This window comes from Cibotium barometz, chromosome 4 (assembly GCF_041138505.1).
Source record: "Cibotium barometz isolate CiBa-2024 chromosome 4, ASM4113850v1, whole genome shotgun sequence".
Classification (NCBI taxonomy): Eukaryota; Viridiplantae; Streptophyta; class Polypodiopsida; order Cyatheales; family Cibotiaceae; genus Cibotium; species Cibotium barometz.
In genome coordinates, this window is record NC_141049.1 from 20,072,143 (window position 1) to 20,096,992 (window position 24,850).

Sequence of the window (24,850 nt, forward strand, 5' to 3'; positions counted from 1 at the left end):
GGTATGGTATAAACATATAAGTTCTCCAAATTAAGGGTGTTGCATATTATGTGGAATTAAGTGAAATGATCTCTTTGTAGCAAGTGGATGTCAATGTGGATATGAATTTTGGGATAGCCTATTGAAGCATTATGCAAAAGAAGGGCAAGTGATAGTAGAGATTTACGCAAGATGTGGAGATTGTGCTATATTAGCGCACAAGTTAGACATGAACATTGTTTGTATTGATCCAAGAGAGGATGTTGTGGAGGGTGTCTTGAGATGAAGATGTCATTGTAGTGTAATGAACATATTTGTTTATGAATATTCAAGTGATTAGGTTTAATGGATTATGTCATGATCTTATTTTACATATGAAAAGAGAGAGAGAGAGAGACGGCGAGAGAAATGCAAGTCGGGGTTTTGCAATAAGATATCATTGATAATTTCAACAATGTTTGTACTCAACATGTCATACAAAGCAATAAAGAATTGACATTTTCTGTATTGTGTGGATGAATAACATAGTTTTAAGTTTGTAGACTTGAAGGATTTGTACACAAAACATGAGTTATGTGTATTGTGTTGTGAGAAATGAGAAGGATATATAGAGAGAGAGAGGGAGAAAAGAGAAGCATAGAGAGAGAGGGGAGGCTATAGAGAGTGAGCGAAGAGATTGATAGAGAGAGAGAGAGAGAAAGAGAGAGAGAGGGGGGAGAGTGAGACACGGGTGGAGAGACAAGGGAGAGGGAGAGAAGAAACAGAGAGATGTGAGATGGTTTGAGAGAGAGAGAGAGAGAGAGAGAGAGAGAGAGAGAGAGAGAGAGAGAGAGAGAGAGAGAAGATAAGAATAGTGAGAGTGAGAGGAGGCTATAGAGAGTGAGTGAAAAGATGGATAGAGAGAGAGAGATAAATAGAGTGAGGGGAGAGTGAGACAAGGGGGAGAGAGAGAAGCAATAGAGAGATGTGAGATGGTTTGAGAGAGGAGAGTGAGTGAAGAGATGGATGGAGAGAGAGGGGGGAGTGAGATGAGGGATGGTTGGAGGGAGAGGGAGTATAGAGAGAGTGAGCAAAGAGAAGGATAGAGAGAGAGATAGAGGAGGCTATAAAGAATGAGTGAAGAGATGGATAGAGAGAGAGAGAGAGAGAGAGAGAGAGAGAGAGAGGGGGGTGAGTGAGACAAGGGAGAGAGAGAAGCAACTGAGAGAGAGAGAGAGAGGAGATGGAGAGATGATGGTATAGATAGAGAGAAAGGGAGGAGCAAGGTTGGTGGTGGAGGGAGCTCACGGGTGGAAGGTGGTGGGAATAGCTAGAGAGAGAGTGTGTTCAAAGTAGAGAGAGAGAGAGTGTAACCAAGAAAATCTCCCTCCATTGAGCTCCCTCAGTGACCCACCCCTTGTTGAGGGTATACATGCTAGTTCATGGGGGTATCCTGCACCTCTTTAGCTTTATCTTATCTACAAGTGTGGTGCTTAGCTCATCTAGAGTCATATCCTTTATACGTCTCTCTAAGGTTGCGGCACTTATATTTAGCTTGATGTGTGTGATAGAGCTACCATAGTAATAGATTTGGTTTCATCACGTTGTGAAAAATCAAGCATGTTATCCTCAAAGTCAATGGCTAGCTTCCAATAATCATCAAGTGATGTTGGTTTGACCAACATCAAGTAGTCATGCATCTTAGTATCCCTTACTTCCCTACATGGTAGCAATTGCTCATTTGTCAACCTCTCTCTAGGTCTACACCTAGAGTCTAGGTTCTTCAGACGAGAGATGTAGTCTCTCATCAGCTCATGTTCCTCTTGCTTGATGTTATACAATTGAGAAATAGGTATCCACTTGCTTTGTGAAAAACTAGCTATCTACGAACACACTATTAAGTCGTGTGAAGGTAATCCTATCTTCCAGCTTAAGTGATCAATACCATTGATGTGCTTTTCCTTCTAGTGTAAGGGAAAATGCAAATATTCTTGTTTGATCAATCCACAATTCTTGCACACTGATTTCAATATCTCCAAGTTCTGTATGGCATTGCTATCACGTGAAAACTTTGACATTAATCTTACCATATGATTGGGCTTGACTCTGGCATCTCTTTGTGGTGCCACTCCAGTACCTAATTGCCTAGCAACTCCCCTTTGCTATCCTTAATAGATCCGTGCATTTTGCGACTCCCATATGAGGGGCTACTCTTATTGGATCCCTTGGTGAGGCCTTGTTTGCCAACTTGTCTCTCCCCCTACCTTGGTGTGAGGTGAAAAAAAGAAAGAAAAGCCTGCCTCTATAGCCCTTCCACCTCGCAAACTTGGAATAACACACACGAACGGGGGCACCACCAGCCACCACCGGCTGGAACAATTCTCTCACTCACCACCCAACCCACGCCAGACAGACAGCCCAAAACAGGGGCACCATACAACAAGACAAACACCCAGCTTTATATTCCCAGATCAAAACATTTCATACAAGCTTCTCCCGACACAGAAGCCTTACTCACACAACTCACAAAAAACTCACTCAGGCCTGCCAGCCGAGGATACACCACATCCCTGATCACCACGAAATCCACTCGCCTGCCTGCTGTACCAATCACACCAGAATGAACCCGGCCACTCACTCCAGAAGGCGCCCACACCAGCTAACCCTCGAGTCCTCTGCGACCCATCACTTCTGCAATGTGTCGTCAGCAGCAGCTACACCATCATCTCTCTCTCAATCTCTCTGTGCTGATCCTCTGTTAGCCTCACAACAAACCTAGGCAGCTTATCTGCCTTGCTACCGGCCCACCACCAAGCAGCAACACCAACCTCTCTCTGTGCGTCACTCGGCACCCACTCTGTCCACTGTCCTGTCTCCTAGGCGGCCCACACCAGCCAACCTTCACCTGCAGCTTATCTGCTCCTCTTTGTCCATGACAGCAGCTCCCTCTCGCTTGCGCTGTCCCCTTCCGGGCAAAAGACCACCCCAATAGCACCTGCTCTTCACACAAGGGACGCCTCCGTGTCCCCCTTCTACAAAGCCCTCAACTCTGCGTGCCTCAGCTTCCCGCTTGCTGCACTCGCCTCTTAACACTGGAGGCCCTCTAGTCGCCCGCAGCCACTCTCCTTTGCTATCATTCTCTGTCCGTCGCTACACCAACCAGCCTGTCGAGCTCACACACAAGTGGCCTTCCAGCCCCTCTCACCTCGATGATTCCTCTGTGGCCTAGTCATCAGTCAGCTGCAGCTTTCAGTTGCCAGCACCTCCACACGCCAGCCCTCCTCTCGTTGCTGCAGCTTCCTCTCTCACTGCTTTTCACACGGGTGTGCGCTCCAGCAGCCACACTATGGCCACTAGCCACCCACCAGTCACCAATTCCTTTTCATCTTCGCGCACGGGAGGGCCCCACCACTGCGCCGACTTGCTCTCACGCGTGCAGCCCGACACCTCTTCACGGTCGCTGCTCCAGTACCTGCAACGTTTGCGCCCAAGAACCCCCCATTCAAATCAAGGCGCCGACCATTAACTTATCTGCAGCCCACGCCAACTCCGCCACCTTCGACCAGCTTCCAGAACGCTGCGTTGGCAGCCCTTCAGCACTCCACGCTTTGCTTTCCTTTTTGGCCATTAAATTTTTATATATTATTCTCCTAATGCCTAAGGATGGCCACCCCCCATACCTTCCATTTCACACCCATACTAAAAGTAACACTGGAATTGTTTGCCCATGCTCCATACGTTCTCACTCAAGGCAACATCAGCCCCTTCAGTTTTTAATGCCCATGCCTCCATACTCATTCCAAATGCAGCTTCTAGTGCCCACCTTTTTCCTTTGGGACGCGTACACACCAAGACCATTAAGCAGCTGATGTCACCTCCATTTAAGCTTACTCCGGGCAGGTCTGCAACAAACCCAAATCAAATGCTGTCCACACTGAACACCTGGCCACGCTCTCCTGAGCAAAACTCTGCACAACTGCCATGCACCCATATATACACTAGCCAAAAAGACGTCTCAGAAAAACGCCTGACATACTTTGCCACCCCCCCATCTGCTAGAGCATTCATGCTCAGCAGCATTCAGCATAGTCCGATAACTATCCACCAGGATCAAAAGGAAACATCTGTTCACCATCCCATTCCCCAACATCCATCAAACACCATGGCTGCATCACTGCATACCAAACATCCATCATATACACCACCAAATCATTTCCATGCACTTCACCCACAACCAACCTCCCTTTTTTCAAAACCTGTGGCATTCCAGCATCTAGCATCCCATCCATCAACACCTGCGAAGACCAGGTTCCAGCATCTTGACCTTTATGCACACCAAAATCCAGATCCTTTCCAACAGCAGTATCCACCAGCACTTCCAGCTCCTGTACTTCAGGCATCTCATCACAACCATCCAGCTCAACTGGCTCAGAACCCTTGTTATCCTTGGACTTTGCCTTCAGCATCTCAGCAATACGTAAAGTAGCCTTTGCCACATTCTCGACCATGACAGCATCCATCTCCACCTCTGGCTCCTGCTCATCAAGGCTAGCAATTTCCCAGATATTATCCTCAAGCACAATACTCACCTCACAATGCTCTTCATCAGCCAAATCAACATGCATACCTTCTTCAGTGTTGCCAACCCCCCTAGTATTATTGTCCAAAGACTCCCCAGCACATAATGCATCCACATCATCCATACCTTTCATCGCAGGTACCATACCACCATCCAGCTGTCCAAGAAAATCCAGGATGATGGAGTCTTCCTCCACGCTCTCCACATCCGCATCACAAACCATCTTCACTTCATCAGAAGTCTCTACCCCATCCTCCTCCCTTGCAGAATCTGGCAAAAAACCATCCTCAGAGCATCCTGTATCCAGCTCCTCTTCCTTCTTATCATCAGCCAATCCCAAGGCATCATCCTCTTTGCTTCCATGCACATGCATATCATCCAGATCACTGTCCTGTACAGCCACGACCAAATCCAAAGAAGAATCCACTGGCAACTTCTCATCTTCACGTTTCTCCTTCACCTGCTTCTCATCCACCTGCACATGCTTTTCAAACTTTGGAAAAAAAATCAGAAGGCATATAAAACATACCCCTTTGCACCTGTCTCGGCCTTTGAGGCTCCTGTCTAATCAGACTTTGCATAGGACTCTTATCCACCTCAACCAAATTCACCTGCTTATCCCTCGCAGACACAACACCTTCATACGGATAAATACCCATCTCCATCTGCTTCAAAACCTTGCCTTCCTTTTCCCTAGCAACCCTAACTGCATCATCAAATGACCTGGGATTCTTCAATTCAACCCTTACCTTCAAATGGGGTAGCAAACCATCCATAAACAAGCTCTTCTTCAGAAACATAGGAGGAACTCCCTGCTTCAATATCATACACCACCTATTCCACAAACATGTAAATACCTGCACAAAATCATCCAGTGATTGCCCATGTACCTGCTTCAAGACGCTCAACTCTTGCCAAAGCACACTAGAATCCTCCACTTGCTGAAAATGCTCCAAAAGACCTTCTTTCAACCTATCCAAGGTCAAGACACCAGTATCCTGTGCTTCAAAACCCTTCAGCCAGCTTCGGGCATCTCCCTTCAAAAAAATCCTTATCAGCCTCAGAACCTGCTCTTCATCCGTGACATGGTTGCTAATGCATGCCAGCTCCATCTGCTCCAAGAAGTCAACCACATCTTCACCTTCCCGGCCATGAAACTCCGGATAGGACCACATCATGACAAACCTGTATCAATCCCTGAGCTCTCCTCAGCGGAACACACGCCCTTCTAGGCACAAAACAACGCCAGAGCCACTCCTCAGTGGGGGCACCAACAGAAGGATGTGAGGTGAAAAAAAGAAAGAAAAGCCTGCCTCTATAGCCCTTCCACCTCGCAAACTTGGAATAACACACACGAACGGGGGCACCACCAGCCACCGGCTGGAACAATTCTCTCACTCACCACCCAACCCACGCTAGACAGACAGCCCAAAACAGGGGCACCATACAACAAGACAAACACCCAGCTTTATATTCCCAGATCAAAACATTTCATACAAGCTTCTCCCGACACAGAAGCCTTACTCACACAACTCACAAAAAACTCACTCAGGCCTGTCAGCCGAGGATACACCACATCCCTGATCACCACGAAATCCACTCGCCTGCCTGCTGTACCAATCACACCAGAATGAACCCGGCCACTCACTCCAGAAGGCGCCCACACCAGCTAACCCTCGAGTCCTCTGCGACCCATCACTTCTGCAATGTGTCGTCAGCAGCAGCTACACCATCATCTCTCTCTCAATCTCTTTGTGCTGATCCTCTGTCAGCCTCACAACAAACCCAGGCAGCTTATCTGCCTTGCTACCGGCCCACCACCAAGCAGCAACACCAACCTCTCTCTGTGCGTCACTCGGCACCCACTCTGTCCACTGTCCTGTCTCCTAGGCGGCCCACACCAGCCAACCTTCACCTGCAGCTTATCTGCTCCTCTTTGTCCATGACAGCAGCTCCCTCTCGCTTGCGCTGTCCCCTTCCGGGCAAAAGACCACGCCAACAGCACCTGCTCTTCACACAAGGGACGCCTCCGTGTCCCCCTTCTACAAAGCCCTCAACTCTGCGTGCCTCAGCTTCCCGCTTGCTGCACTCGCCTCTTAACACTGGAGGCCCTCTAGTCGCCCGCAGCCACTCTCCTTTGCTATCATTCTCTGTCCGTCGCTACACCAACCAGCCTGTCGAGCTCACACACAAGTGGCCTTCCAGCCCCTCTCACCTCGATGATTCCTCTGTGGCCCAGTCATCAGTCAGCTACAGCTTTCAGTTGCCAGCACCTCCACACGCCAGCCCTCCTCTCGTTGCTGCGGCTTCCTCTCTCACTGCTTTTCACACGGGTGTGCGCTCCAGCAGCCACACTATGGCCACTAGCCACCCAGTCACCAATTCCTTTTCATCTTCGTGCACGGGAGGGCCCCACCACTGCGCCGACTTGCTCTCACGCCTGCAGCCCTACACCTCTTCACGGTCGCTGCTCCAGTACCTGCAACGTTTGCGCCCAAGAACCCCCCATTCAAATCAAGGCGCCGACCATTAACTTATCTGCAGCCCACGCCAACTCCGCCACCTTCGACCAGCTTCCAGAACGCTGCGTTGGCAGCCCTTCAGCACTCCACGCTTTGCTTTCCTTTTTGGCCATTAAATTTTTATATATTATTCTCCTAATGCCTAAGGATGGCCACCCCCCATACCTTCCATTTCACACCCATACTAAAAGTAACACTGGAATTGTTTGCCCATGCTCCATACGTTCTCACTCAAGGCAACATCAGCCCCTTCAGTTTTTAATGCCCATGCCTCCATACTCATTCCAAATGCAGCTTCTAGTGCCCACCTTTTTCCTTTGGGACGCGTACACACCAAGACCATTAAGCAGCTGATGTCACCTCCATTTAAGCTTACTCCGGGCAGGTCTGCAACAAACCCAAATCAAATGCTGTCCACACTGAACACCTGGCCACGCTCTCCTGAGCAAAACTCTGCACAACTGCCATGCACCCATATATACACTAGCCAAAAAGACGTCTCAGAAAAACGCCTGACACTTGGCATGTTGTGGCTCCAGCATGTCGATTTATATGTACCCTTGGATCAAGTGGTATTGGGACATTTTCCATGTTTTTGTTTACACCATCATCCAAGACTGCCCCTCCCAGGCTCCCTCCTTGTAATAACAAGCCTCTCATGTACTCCTAGAGTTATCGGTTTTATAACATTGCATCTACCTCAGCCTTGGTGTAAGTTCTCTTTGCATCACCTTGTGATAGTCCCTTGTTCCTTGAGAGAGGTGCTACGAGGGTGGCTAGGTCATCTTGATGCTCTTCCCAAATATGCTCTAGAGGTGGCATACCCTCCTCCATTTCTACGTCAATGTCTCTAGAACTAACTCCTGCAACCAAATTCTCTGAATTCCTCAATCTCCTAAGATTAGAGGAATCCTCTCCACATATTTCTGTAATATCATAAGAACGCCTTTCAGACATCTCCCTGTAGAGGTATAAGTTGGTCTTTTCTTGTTCAATCTCCGGCTCTCTGGAAGTGGGAAAGTATACTCCCCCATTCTTTAGGAACTCAAAGGATCCCGTCATACTCTTGGATCATAGGATCCCTTTGTACTGTTTAGGCACTCATAGGATCCCTTCATACTCTTGGATCATAGGATCCCTTCGTACTCTTGGATTATAGGATCCCTTCGTACTCTTTAGGCACTCATAGGATCCCTTCATGCTCTTGGAGTATATTGTACTGTGGGTTGAGGGTTTCTCATCCCTGGTAATGGCTCCTCCCTTGGTGTTTGTCCTATGCTTTCAGGTCTTTTAGTATTCCCTTGTCAATGGTTATCCCCTGGAAACATGTAAAGCTTCCCTTTAGGCTCTTTTCCATATCCAAGGATTCCTTGAGCCAAGCTCATAAGTGCACGTCTCCCCCACTACCTCCTCATTAAGATGATTTTCCATGGATTCCTCACTACTTGGATGACTCAAAAGAGTTCAGCCTATGCAAAGCAAACACACTCCTTTGTGTGCTGACTGCGTGAACTTACCCAAGGCTTCCTTGTAGGAGGATCCCATTTGTTTAGATGCACTATCGTCACTCACGGGCGATGTCACCAACATGCCTTCCAACCTTAAGTGCATGAAATAGTTTTAACTAGCCAAAGTTTGAGAATTGCACACACTTGGAGTTTTCACATCTGCATTTGACATTGTAGGCAGGGGTCTACAGAATCACGGTATGATTAATAATCACGACATGATTCTAACAAAAATCATAAATTTTTTTCTCACAACTTCCTATGGTTTTAGGAATCCATTAGGAACCTTCCTCAATAATCCTCCTTTTTGTTAAAAGATATGGTGTGAGCTTAAGCTTGACAATGATTAAATGAATCACCCAATGGAAATGGTTATCACATAAGTAAACTCACACAACTAGAGCAACATATGCAACCACTTAGATAAAGATGAGATGTAACCAATGAGCAATAGAATGCACTTAAGGTCACCCCCACGAAGCATCACATAAACACATGCTAATGAAAATGTCAAAGAGAGCATTTCTACAAAGGACCACTTAGTATATTATCACACAAAGCATGGGCTTTACTCTCTCTCCACATAGCTGTATGAGAGTGAGTAACAGGGTGGTAAAAATAAGATTCTTCCATGAATATATAAGTGTAGGTGGGTTGGCAATTATTCCTCTTATATAAATCTTAAAACTATAGAAAATGGGGCGATGTTTTTCCAAAAATGCCTGAAAGTGTCCAAAATTGGGTGAATATTTTTTAAAACCATTCAAAATGACCAAAATTTGGGTGAATGTTTTAAGATATTGGGTGATTTTTTAAACGAAAAAACCCCAAAAATAGCCAATTGGTGAATAGTAGCCCCTTTGTTTTTCCTTGGTGTGAGTAGTGTGTCTAATTTATATAGGCTCAAGACAGGGGGTGGCTAGAGCCCACAAATCTCTCCACCTCCCTTATATTTTTCACCAGACTCACCTAAAAGGTGATGCCTCAATCAAGGGAAAGTATCTACTAGACCTACACTCAGTTACTCTAGTAAATGAGCCTTCTAACCTTCGAACAAGAGACTCTAAAGTACTACTAAGGATCTCACACTAAGAGTGGATACTAGATCACATATTTTCTAACACCCTCCCTTAATTAGGCATCCATACCACATAGGTGGTGCTTGGATCAGATCTACCACTAAGATAAAGAACATTAAGACATTAAGACATTACTAAGGATCTCACACTAAGAGTGGATACTAGATCACATATTTTCTAACACCCTCCCTTAATTAGGCATCCATACCACATAGGTGGTGCTTGGATCAGATCTACCACTAAGATAAAGAACATTAAGACATTACAAAGATTAAAATATTTCCCCATGGGCTATAAAATGTCATACATAATAATTGCTAGAATAATGTGTCAGAGAAGTTTGCCACCTCCTTCTTTGGTTGCTTTATCTTTCCCTTCTATTTCTCCTCTTCATCCTTCTTCCTTTTGAAGCAATCTTTGACGATATGGCCCTTCTTTTTGCAATATTAGCAAGTTCGAGGAGCCTTGGTCTTCTTGTCCTTGATTTCAGCGGAATAGGCATGCTCCATTGGAACTCGTGTTGAAGAAATTGAAGCTTTGGAACCCTCCATGTGGGCTTTCTCTAGAATGAGGGTAGACATTACTGAGGTAAGAGTATGATTGGTTTGACTTGCTATTATTGAGACACACTGCTCATCTCATAATAACAAGGGGACATGCTAGAGAGCAACACATAGATGGCATCCTCTTCATCTATGGTAACATTGGCACCATTGAGTTGATCAATTATACATCGAATATAATTGACATGAGAAGAAACACTAGTTTTTTCACCCTTTTCCATCTTCTAAAGTTTCTTCCTTAAGAAGAACCTAGCAGCTACATTGGTTTCTCCAAAGATGGACTTGAGCCTAAGCTATGCTTCATTGGAAGTTTTTGCTGAGCTCACTTGATGGATTTGGCTATCACTTAGCCCACAAATGATGAGGGATAATGATTTGGAGTCTAAATTGGTCCACTTGTAATGAGATTTGGATCTCTATTTGGCCTCTTTTCAGTGCCATTTATCACTCCCCACATGTCTTTTTCTATGAGACACATTTGCATTTTGATGCACCAAGTATGGTACTTGGATCCCTCAAATTTATTTGTTTTATCAAACATCTTTCCCACCATATTTGCCATGGTACTCAACCTTACACACACACACACACACACACACACACACACACACACACACACAGTGTTCCCAAATTACACAAATAGGGAAGTCCTTTATAGCTCTAGGACTTTACAATGGAGATTGTCTTTCACCCCGAAATGCTCTACTCAAGTATCCCTTCACCAAATAAGTGAAGATGTGTACACATAAACTTTTACCACTCTGGGTAATTCGAATTTGACTTGATCTTAGATCTCACATATTGTTTGTTCCTCTCTTCCTTGAAGCTGGATTTTATCCACAAAAAAGAAAGATTTCTTTACTTTTGTTCACACAGAAACTAGAGAATACCTTTGATGAATGTGATTGTTAGACTTTGTGAGGTTGGAGTAGATCTTGTTGTTGACTTCAATGTTATTATCCTCCAAGAGGAGAAATACTCCAGCCTCCTTTAGCTTGATGATGTAATGCGTTTTCTCACATAGAAGTTTCTCCTCTTCTAATGATTGTGCACACCCACAATGGTGTGTCCCACTAAGAGATGATCCCTCTCTCAATGCTCCACTCACTAAGAGGGGACTAGTGAGCCATAATGCTTTCCCTCCCTCTGTCCTATGTATACCACTTACACAAGTGTAAGGGGAAAATGTAATGTCACAAAGCAATGCTCACTACAATGTTCATATTGTTGGTCTTCTTGATGCTTCAAAGTGCCACTCTAAGAAGCAAGAAACAACCCTAAAATGCAACAAGTGCAAACAACATTAGGAGAAATATGGACTCTCCATTTTTCCCCTTAAGGAGTGAATAAAAAAAGATTGGCGTAACTGATGAGAGAGCTGGGATTCTAGATTCATGTAACATGGATCTTTTTGTTATATCTTTGCCCAAATATCTTAAGAAAATAAAATAATAGAGCCCATATCTTAAAAAAATAGAGAAATGTCAGATGTCATGTTAGATTCCATATCTTTCATGTCAGATGTACCTTGTGGTCAGCACATGAAAGTTTGAAAATCGAATTTTATTTTTTCTTATTTTTTATGTTTAACTTTTTACTTTCCATCGTAAACCCTAACAAGCAATAGAAAGGTAGAATCATAGAGTTCAGGAGACGCACAAATCGTATGAGTACCATAACAGAGGCTTTCATTCAACATGTTTATATGCACAAAGAGATTCAAGTGCATCATGATAACTTCAGTGAAAAACATAAGCCTAACACTAACTTTATATCTCTGTGCTTTAAGTCCATCCACTCTGCATGTTTTAATACAAGCATGTTTGTTGCTTGTAGCTTTATATCCATCCACTCTGCATGAATGGCAGAATGTAGAATGTTTTAGTGGAAAGCTAAATGTTTTACATGCAGAGATGGGTGCCTTGATCTATGACAACAAGAGTGGAAGCGAATTGGCATCTCATAATGACATTCACTTTTATGATTTACTGTATGATGTGGAGAGACATAGTTTGGAGTATATTCCACTACCACCGTTGTCTATCCACCACGAATGGTATAATCCTAGTTTAGACATGTCAGAAGCATGTAGGGTAAAGATAAAAACTAATGTTTATGTTGCCAAATGAAACCATCCACAGGCTCTAGAGATGTGCATCTAAGTTGGTTTGTACCATTTGGCTTGTTTGCATATTTGTTTGGATCCTGTGAAGTAGTTAAGAAAACTAAGATTACTTATCAATGTAAGTGCCCATCTGAGGATTGGATGACTCAGTTACTGGGTGAGTTAGGGAATCTCAACAGAACTCACCACGATGATATCATTGAGTGCAAAATTATCATGTCAGATGTTACCTTTAGGTAAGATTGTAGAATTACTGTGTCTGTAAGATTCCTCCCTAGCCCCTCAAGATATCCAGTTTCTTCCCCTGTAATCAATCCCCCTTTTAGAATAATAAAAGATCTTGTTTCTACCTATTTTGGCCTAGAGAGAGAAAATATTCTAGAAAGAGGTAATTCAGTTTTTAGATATCTTTGGATGGAAAATATCCCTTCTTATTAAAATAAATTCCCCCAAAACAGAAGTTCAAAAAGAAATTCCTAAGGTGCATTAGAATTAAATTATAATGTGCACAAAAGACCTTAGCCTAAGGGTCTAGATTTTCTAAAAATTTGAGATTAAGGTTCCTATGGACCAATAAGATTAATCCAAATGTAGGGAGGAGATAAATTGAAGAATGAAAGAAAAAACCCCCCAAAAATGAGTAAATGCTGACATAAGATGAAGAGTGGACTAAGGACCAAAGAAAAGAGAAAAAAAACTAAATTTTGACACCTCAAAGTGGGGATCTCCCCTCATGAAGGAGGCACCTTTTTTCTCATCATTACCCCCAATTTTTAATCAGTAAAATGAGATATTTCATCTCTCCTCTCTCCTATTTCAAAACTAGATCCAAAAATTAAGCTGCACTGACCCAAAAATGGTCAAAAATTGACCAAACTAATTTGGAAAATTCTAGAATCAGTTTGCTTGGTTTGCGCCTCACTTTTTTCTATAAATAGAAGCCTCCCCCCTTTGTATAATCTTAATGGTATTTATGCACTGTTACTCTACTCCTGTCCTGATCCCTCTACATTGAATTTCTTAATAATTCAATTGTTTTTGGCCTAATCCTCTCCAAACTGAATTGGTGGCCACTCTTGCTTCAAAAAAGAGCAGAACCCTCAATCCCTCAAGCCAAAGGAGAGCTTACAAGCTCCATGTAAGCTAATTTTCTTACTTATTTACAAATTTTAAATCTATGATTTTCTTGGTTTTTATGTTTTACAGTTGATTGAATTAAATTCAAATGCAATGCCTTGATAAAAGGCCACCCCCTTCTCTTCTTTACATTCCAGCCTTTCTTAATCCTAGAAAGATTAACTAAGGGATTAATTAAACTCTTATTGTTTACTCTCTTGAATTTAGAAAATTGTGTAGATTAGAGCTCTATAAATCTAATTTAGATCAATTGAAGTCAAATAAGGAATGATAAAAATGAGAAATGGTCAGTCATACAAAGCAGGTTATGGCAAAATTTTCCAGAATTTTGTGGAAAAGAAAGTTTATTTTTATGTTATTCCAAATTTTTATGTTATTCCAAAAGAGTAATTTCCACCTATTTTGCATCTAAAAGAAATATTCTAATTACTCCATGTACATATTCACCTATAAATATGCATGGATATCACTGATATTAATTATTAAATTTAAATTTTATGCAAAGAAATATGCATAAAGGAAATTTTTAATTATAAAAGTGTTATTCTCATTAAATTTGATTTTTATGCATAGAAAGATGTATAAAGGAATTTTTTTAATATAAAAGTGTTATTCTCTTTAAATTTGATTTTTATGCATAGAAAGATGCATAAAGGAATTTTTTTTATTATAAAAGTGTTATTCTCATTAAAAATAAATTTTATGTATAGAAGATGCATAATTTTTTTTAAATTATAAAAGTGTTACTCATTAAATTTGATTTTTATACATAGAAAGATGCATAAAGGACTATTTTTATTATAAAAGTGTTATTCTCATTAAATTTAAATTTTATGTATAGAAAGACGCATAATGAAAATTTTTTTATTATAAAAGTGTTATTCTTATTAAATTTGAGTTCTATGCATAGAAAGATGCATAATGAAATTTTTTTTATTATAAAAGTGTTATTCTTATTAAATTTGATTTCTATGCATAGAAAGATGCATAAAGGATTTTTTTTAATTTTAAAAGTGTTATTCCTATTAAATTAATTTTATGCATAAATAGGTGCATACATAATTTTTATATCAAAATTAGAATTCTCTTAAATTCTATGTTTAAATTCTATGAGTATTTGATAAATGAATAATTAAATACTCTAAGAGAGAAATTTCTATCGTTTTATATTCACACGGATTGTAAAAAGAAAATTTAGAAAATCTATCGAGATCGAAATATTCAAATAAATGATTATTTTATTCCATATTAGAAGTCGTAACTAATTTAGAAATCAGTTGTGTATATTCAAAGAAATAAATTCGATAAAATAGTAACTAAATTATCAAACCTTTTCGAGGAGGATAGTTCAGGAAAAATCTTATCCGACTCGAACCTTGAATCAGACTATGACCAAGACCAAACTCTTTTGTCAGTTTCGAGGAACGAAGGTGTGACCAATTTAGAAAATTACACTCGAAACTCCTGCCAAATCTAAAACTAAGTTTGAGACCCTTCGAATTGATCTGTGGATCAAAGATTATAGAATTCGAGAAATTCTGGTATGAAATTCAGAATGCAGATCAAGACGTTTTGGGAATACTGTTTCAAGAAATACTCCTTATATTCAAAAGAAAATCAAACTAAAAACTTGCATAAAAACCCTATTTTCTTAAAGGACTGTCTTACGCCAGAATGCTAGAGGGAGAATTTGGTATATGTGTTTTTCTAAGGGAAGTTCGGTTGCAACAGCTGACGGGGAGTGTTCTAAGGATAGCTCACACGGGCAAAGCCTGCCCAGGTCTTGACCAGCCTCAGTACGATTAAAATGGTGCGCTTCCGATATGATGGAGGAGGGCCGACGAAGCAGTCCCTCAGTGAAGTGCTAGGACACCTAAGGAGGATCCTGGAGGGTTCTGACTAGGCCATGCACAGGCTTGCGGTGCCTAGGACACCCATGCGTATGTCGTGGAAGATATGTATGATGGATGAAATGATTATTGTAATCTATTACTGGATCTCGTTTTGCTGACAAGCTGGTCTCAATAGAGAGTCCAGAGTGATATTGTTTTTTGAGAAACAAGGGACTGGATGAAAATTTTGAGTTATGATATCTGTAGCCAATAACTATTTGTCAATGGATTATTTTATATATTAAAGTTTTAAAGAGGAGTGTGTGTGTATCTGTATTCGAAAGCAAAAGTTAAGAAAGGCATTCAATTATGGGTGGGTGAGTAATTGTCTAGTTCTACCGATTCCACCAGTGGTTGGGCGATGGCTAACCCATGGGCCGAATGGGGTTAGGCTGGAATCAGTGGAGTTTTCATAATTAAATTGAAATAATAGAAATATGCTTAGAATTCAAGTAGTTAAATAAAACCGTGAAGAAATTCTCAAATGAGTAGATCAATGGGGCTGTGCCTGATTTCGGTTAGGAAAAAAGCGTTGATTTCCTCAGATGATTAGATCAACGGCTGTGCTTGAATTTGGTTAGGAAAAAGCATTGATTTCTTCAAATTAAGTCAGTGAGTTTTCCTTCTATCTTGTTTAATCAGGTGAAGGATATTTTAATCTCTTGAACCTGTTAGAAAATTTGTTTAGAAAATCCAAAAGGTGGAATCATTCCCATTGTTCAAGCAAGGGAAATTTTCCCGGTTTCGGTTTCGGAATGACCACCAGATTAGTCTCGTGACATTCGAGGGCAAGGCCCCGATTGGGAAACCCTCCCCTGCACAAGAGGAAGCTACTTCCGCTGCTGCTAGCAACCAGGAATCTGGTGCGTAGAGGGGGCAGAGGGGTCTCACAGTGTCTGTTGATTGTTGATGGTTTTTATTCATAAGTACTTCATTGTAAGACACTGATTGTTGATGGTTTTTATTCATAAGTACTTCATTGTAAGACACTGATTGTTGATTGTTGAATGTTGATTATTGATTTTATGTTTTAATGTTGGTTGATTGTTTTTTATGACAAGTACTTCATTGCAAGACAAACTTTGTGCATTCGCTTCAAGTATAGGAGGTGGTGACTTCTACGAGGGGAGTGGCTCAACTTGGACCAAGACATGCAAGATGGCACGCATTCATCGATCTCATCGAGCGGGATATTGCCTTTGCTATTTTATATTATGCTCTGATTTTGAAGAGGAGAATGATGAGGAGCCAGTGGTGCCTCTTCTCACCTATGAAGAGAAGGAGCCAGAGGGAGACAATCTTGGACAAGCAAGAAGAGGAGGCACGTAGCTTGTCTTTGGACTTGTCGACTATCCACCTACTAAGAATGCAAAACTTGCATCATTGAGTGCCATCACTATAGATGGTGTTAAGTACTTGCTCATGCAGGATGTCCTTGAGGTCTTGGATTTGAGGGAGGAAGAGCTCTACTGCCACCTTGTCTGGGATGTTGATGAAGACCTCCTCAACTTTGACAATGTGGAAAAGAAAACAAAATAACTCAAACAATATTAAATCATAACAAAACAATCCAAATAGCACAAAAATAACATCATTAAACTCAACTATTATCTTCTATTTCACACATGACTAAATAACATTTAGAATAACAAGATTAACATTAATAGAAAAGAAAACATAATAACTCAGACAAAATTAAACCATAACAAAACAACATAACAGATAACATGAATGATCATACCTCCATTGCTCTCTTATTCTTGATTCTTTTGCAGAGATTGATGAACAGAAATAGCCACAAAATAGCCTTCACCACCGAATGGGGACATAACATATTATTGAACATAACATAAGATAACATATAGACTTCAATATATCCTAAAACTAAATCATAACTATTAATCAACAATTATATTTCACACACTTCTTTCACTCAGAAAATCACTAATAAACAATCTAAATAACACAGAAATAGCATACTTAAACTCAACTGATATCTTCTATTTTACACATGACTAAATCACATTTAGAACAATAAGACGGTCATAATAGAAAAGAAAACAAAATAACTCAGACAATATTAAATCATAACAAAACAATCCAAATAGCACAAAAATAACATCATTAAACTCAACTATTGTCTTCTATTTCACACATGACTAAATCACATTTAGAATAGTAAGATTAACATTAATAGAAAAGAAAACATAATAACTCAGACAAAATTAAACCATAACAAAACAACATAATAGATAACAGTAATGATCATACCTCCATTGCTCTCTTGTTCTTGATTCTTTTGTAGAGATTAATGAACAGAAATAGCCACAAAATAGCCTTCGCCACCGAATGGGGACATAACATAAGATAACATATAGACTTCAATATATCCTAAAACTAAATCATAACTATTAATCAACAATTATATTTCACACACTTCTTTCACTCAGAAAATCACTAATAAACAATCTAAATAACATAGAAATAGCATCCTTAAACTCAACTATTATCTTCTATTTTACACATGACTAAATCACATTTAAAACAATAAGATAGTCAAAATAGAAAAGAAAACAAAATAACTTAGACAATAATAAATCATAACAAAACAATCCAAATAGCACAAAAATAACATCATTAAACTCAACTATTATCTTCTAATTCACACATGATTAAATCACATTTAGAATAACAAGATTAACATTAATAGAAAAGAAAACATAATAACTCAGACAAAATTAAACCATAACAAAACAACATAACAGACAATAGTAATGATCATACCTCCACTGCTCTCTTGTTTTTGATTCTTTTACAGAGATTGATGAACATAAATAGCCACAAAATAGCCTTTGCCACCGAATGGGGACATAACATATTATTGAACATAACATAACATAACATAACATATAGACTTCAATATATCCTAAAACTAAATCATAACTATTAATCAACAATTATATTTCACACACTTCTTTCACTTAGAAAATCACTAATAAACAATCTAAATAACACAGAAATAGCATCCTTAAACTCAACTAATAGCTTCTATTTTACACATGACTAAATAACATTTAGAACAATAAGATGGTCAAAATAGAAAAGAAAACAAAATAATTCATATAATATTAAATCATAAGAAAACAATCCAAATAGCACAAAAATAACATCATTAAACTCAACTATTATCTTCTATTTCACACATGACTAAATCACATTTAGAATAACAAGATTAACATTATTAGAAAAGAAAACATAACAACTCAGACAAAATTAATCCATAACCAAACAACATAATAGATAACAGTAATGATCATACCTCCATTGCTCTCTTGTTCTTGATTCTTTTGCAAAGATTGATGAACAGAAATAGCCACAAAATAGCCTTCGCCATCGAATGGGGACATAACATATTATTGAACATAACATATAGAGTTCAATAGATCCTAAAACTAAATCATAACTATTAATCAACAATTATATTTCACACACATGTTTCACTCTGAAAATCACTAATAAACAATCTAAATAACACAGAAATAGCATCCTTTAACTCAACTACTATCTTCTATTTTACACATGACTAAATCACATTTAGAACAATAAGATGGTCAAAATAGAAAAGAAAACAAAATAACTCAGACAATATTAAATCATAACAAAACAATCCAAATAGCACAGAAATAAAATCCTCAACTATTATCTTCCATTTCACACATGACTAAATCACATTTAGAATAACAAGATTAACATTAATAGAAAAAAAAGCATAACAATGCAGACAAAATTAAACCATAACAAAACAACATAACAGATAATAGTAATAATCATACCTCCGTTGCTCTCTTGTTCTTGATTCTTTTGCAGAAATTGATGAACATAAATATGATTGAAGGGGAAGATGAATATGTGGTTCCAACTAAATGGCACCCAATAATCAACCTACCCTTCAATTTCTCTACTATAGAGAAGAGAAGAAACCCCAAGATTGAGAATATCTAAACTCATTAATGTGGTTTAGGAGGAAAAGAAAGCTCTTGAGCATAGCTATTAAAGAAAACAAACACAGATTTGAATTTTCTCTATACAAAGGAGGGAAAGTGAAAAACCGAAAGTAATATCTCATCAAAGCAAACTAAAATCGCTCTAAACTGAAAACCCAACTTTTCTTATTCTAAAAACTCTAGAGAAGTCTCTAAATGAAGAAAATATTCATAAACCCTTGTATACTTAATGAAAAATGATGAAAATTAATAGTCACACTCTTAGAGCATAGAGGTAGGAATGGGTAAAAAGAAATTTGAAAATCTGATATCTACATCAAGTTATTCCGTTTTTTAACTTTTTCCATTTTGAATTATGTAAATGCAATCTATTTGGAAGGAATTAGAAGCTGAAAGGTCAAGTGGGCATTTAAGAGTGACACATCTTAGATGCCCACGTTTTTAGATCAAATAGAATATTATTATTTCAGATTTGAGAATGTTGAGTGGTCCTAAATTTGGAGATGGGACAATACTACAATAAAATAATAGGTGAATATCTTTTAAAAATAATATAAAGAGATCTCCTTGATTCTACAGGAGCTAATATTATAACATTATTTTAGAATCTTTTTCTAGAGAGAGAGAAGTGAGAGAAACCCCTTAGGGGGGAAAATGGAGAGTCCATATTTCTCCTAATGTGGGTCTCTCACCAAAAATTCCACTTAATGATAAGATAGAATGTTTAAGAACAAATCACATATACATCCACAACCACTAAGGTGTATCCTATCAACACATGAAGGACTACGCAGCTCTGATACCATGTCAAAAGACATGGTGTGAGCTTAAGCTTGACAATGATTAAATGAATCACACAATGGAGATGGTTACCACATAAGCAAACTCACACCACTAGAGTAGCATATGCAACCACTTAGATAAAGATGAGATGTAACCAATGAGAAATAGAATGTACTCAAGGTCACCACGAAGCATCACATAAACACATGCTAATGAAACTTTCAAAGAAGAGAGTAATTTCACAAAGATCCACTTCGTATATTAGACACTAAGCAAGTACAAGAAGCATGGACTTTACTCTCTCTCCACATAGCTCTATGAGAGTGAGTAGTGTGCCCTATTTATATAAGCTCAAGAGAGGGGGGCACCTAGAGCCCATAAATATCTCCACCTCACTTGGATTTCTCACCAAACTCACCTAAAAGGTGATGCCTTGATCAAGGGAAAGTATCAATAAAGGATCTCACACTAAGAGTAGATGCTAGATCACATATTTTCTAACACTTTTCTTTTTGAAAATATCAATCGATGTGATTTTGCATGGTTGAGAATCATGGTTGTGATCCTCTGCAGAATCATAGCCATGGCTATTACCCAAAAGAGTCCAAGGATAGTTTAGATGAGTCTGTTGATACCTATAGACCTTGTTTTAGAGGTATATCTAATCAAGTTGTCAAGTTACGTTACAGTGATTTTTGGTGACGTGGCAGTCATGACATGATTAATAATCACGGGGCATGACATGATTAATAATCACGGGGCAGTCATGACATGATTAATAATCACGGGGCATGATTCTTAACCATGATTAATGATGTGTCAAAATCAATGGACATGAGCTTTCAACCATGATTTATGATGTGGCAATCACGGATGTGATCGATAATCACGCGCATGATTCTTTTATCTGTGATCATATTTGGATAAGATCAAAAATAAGGTGCAATGTGCAACCCTAGAAATTTAGAAACAGATAAGTTGCCAAAGAATCACACTATGAACAGAAATCACCGCCATGATTTTGTAGTTTGCATAATCACATGAGCATGATTTTGTAGGTTTTGACCAGAAATCAATGTTTAAGAGATGCAAATCTTAATTGAAAGATCCTTGCTCGCTCCGCGCAATGGATTTGGGGGTGCTAGCAGCAGAAGTAGCAGTTCTTGTGCAAGGCAGAGCCTCTCACTCTTAGGGCCTCGCCCACGGATATCCGGACAAGAGACTTATCCCTCGGTTCTTCCAAAACCAAATCGAGAAAAACTTGCCTCGCCTAGAAAGCACGGGCGATTCCTCCTCCAGGATATTTTTATTCTGATGTAGTCAAGGTCATCACTAACCAAATTGATCCGATCGAACCCGTAAGTCACATGGTTAGATCAAGGAAAAGACTTGCACTTGGATCATAGAGACCAACGCTTTTTTTCCTCATCGAAAGGCACATCCGTTGATTCTTTTCCTAGAACAAGGACTATCGGGGATTTACTTCATCTATCGTACATAGCAGAATTGAGTCTCATTTTAGGGATCCATCAGTCAGCCTAACCCCATCCAGTCCAATGGGTTACCCAACCGCCCAACCACTGTAGTGATAGGATCCATTTAGGAATTTGGTTATGTTTTGTCCCGGGTGCCAGGAAAAGAGTTCCTAGGCCCCCTAGCCGGTGCTTCATGAAAACTTCAAGATAGTCACACCACTTACACACCCAATATGAAATTGCCTTTTTCACAGATTCACTTGTCTTTAAAACAATCTTTTAATGAAACCATAGTATCACTGATCATAATTCTAATTTCTAATCATTCCTTCATCGGTGTACCTATGGCATCATTGGCAACCAAAATGCTCACCACCTGTCCACTCAGGGGCCTTTTCGATAGTTCCTAGCTAATAGTATCCGGTAATATATTCACTTATAAAAATCTAGATGGACTCTCCATTGAAGATCAGCAAGATCAACCAACAGATCCATATAAAAGAGCCATGGACTCATCCGTTGAGGACCAGCAAGGTCAATCAATCAGATCCATGCCCGAATTCAGATCCATGCCCGAATTCAGAAAACAACTCTTACTCCTTGTTCCAATATCTTCCTCGATGCACACATGGGTATCTTCAATGACCCCCCAGAGCCCAAGCACCATATGGTCAGCACCCTCTAGGATGCTTTGCAGGTCAACTAGCGCTTCACTCATAGGCCGCTTCCTTGGTCCCTCATCCACCGTACTGGAAGCTCACCATTTAAATCGAACTGAGGTTGGTCAAGACCTCGGCCGACCTTGCTACGTGAGACATCCTCCGTCAGCTGTTGCAACTTTATCACTTAAGTCTCCATGACCTCATTCACAAGACAATCAAAATGCTTCCTCAACATTCTTGACATAAAACAGTCATTTAAAAACAGGTCGTCATAAATACAGTTTCTATAACAAACTCTCGTCTTTCCACATTGTTCCACATCAATCCACATTACATAATCCACGTCCAATCATATGTATTCCCATCGTCTTTCATCCATTCTCATCTAATCATGTCATTTTCCATCTCATCGCATCTTTCCACATTTATCCTCATCACATCTCATCCACTCACATCTACCCATATTCACATCTCATCACATCACATTCATTCACATCTCATCCCAATTTACATCATATCACATCACATCCATTCACATCACATATCATCCATTCACATTCATCACATTCATTATATCCCCATTCCATCACATTCCACATTACATCACATCCACATCATATCTCATTCATACACATCCCATCTCATTCATCCACATCCATCCAATCATTCACATGCATGACTATCCACATCTATCCATACATTCACATCTATCACTTCACATCCACATATATTCACATCACATCACATTTCATCCCCATCTCTTTACATCACATCACATCTCATCCACATCGACATCACATTCACATCCACATCTCTTTACATTTCATCACATCTCATTCACATTCACATCCACATCTCTTTACATTACATCACATCTCATCCACATCCACATCACATTCACATCCACATCTCTTTTAATTACATCACATCTCATCCACATCCACATCCACATCACTTTCACATCCACATCCCTTTACATCATATCACATCTCATCCACATCCACATCACATTCACATCCATATTTCTTTTTATCACATCACATCTCATCCACATCCACATCACATCCACATCCACATCCCTTTACATCACATCACATCTCATCCACATCCACATCACATTCACATCCACATCTCTTTTCATCAATCACATCTCATCCACATCCACATCACTTTCACATCGACATCCCTTTACATCATATCACATCTCATCCACATCCCTTTACATCATATCACATCTCATCCACATCCACATCACATTCCAATCCACATCTCTTTTTATCACATCACATCTCATCCACATCCACATCACTTTCACATCCACATCCCTTTACATCACATCACATCACATCTCATCCACATCCACATCCACATCCACATCCACATCCACATCACATTCATATCGACATCTCTTTTCTTTCACATACACATCAACATCCATTTACTTCCTTTCTCACCCTTTCACATATCCTCTCATCTCATTCTCATCTCATCATTCACATCCACATCCATTTACTTCAGATCTCATCCACATTTATTTTCATCACACCACATCCTATCACATCCCATTCACATCCTATCACATCCATTCATATCCTATCGCATCCCCTTTACATCTTATCACATCTTATCACATCCCATTTACATCTTATCACATCCATTCACATCCTATCGCATCCCACTCACATCTTAATCCCATTTAGTACCTTTTCCTACTTCAACACCTATAATGGGACTTTTTCTAAATTTCTGCCAATTTCTTGGCTTAGATAATGGTTCTTTTTCTCGACGGCTATTTTCATATTGTTTCTCAATTTCTCAAGTGAATTATATTCAATATTCCTCTTTTGAATAAAAGAATTCATGGGATCTACAAAAATCAATTCTACCCATATTTTCACTTTTGAGATAAATCTTCATAAATTGAAATGTACTAAAAATTTCTCTTTTTCCCATTTAATTTCTTGGATCTCAAATATCATGGGAATTTCTCTTTTTACATTTAATTGCTTGAATTCTAAATGTCATGGGAATTCCTCTTTTATCATCAAATAAATTTATCTAAAATTCCTCCATTAATTCAATATGCCAAGATTTTCACTTTTACTATTTAAAGTTTGAATTCCAAATGTCATGGGAACTCCTATTTTATCATTTAAATATTTCTCATGCATAAAATAAATTTATCTAAAATTTCTCTTTGAATTTTAATAAAATTACCCATTAATTAATTATGCTAAGAATTTTGCTTTTCCCATTTAAATGATTGAATTTCAAATGTCTTGGAAATTTCTCTTTTATCATTTAAATATTTCTCATGCATAAAATAAATTTATTTAAAATTTCTCTTTGAATTTTAATAAAATTATCCATTAATTCAATATGCTAAGAATTCCACTTTTTCCATTTAAATGATCGAATCCCAAATGTCATGGGAATTCTCCTTTTATCATTTAAATGTTTCTCATGCATAAAATAATTTTATCTAAAATTTCTCTTTAAATTTAAATAAAATATCCATTAATTCCAATATGCTAAGAATTCCACTCTTCCTATTTAAATGATT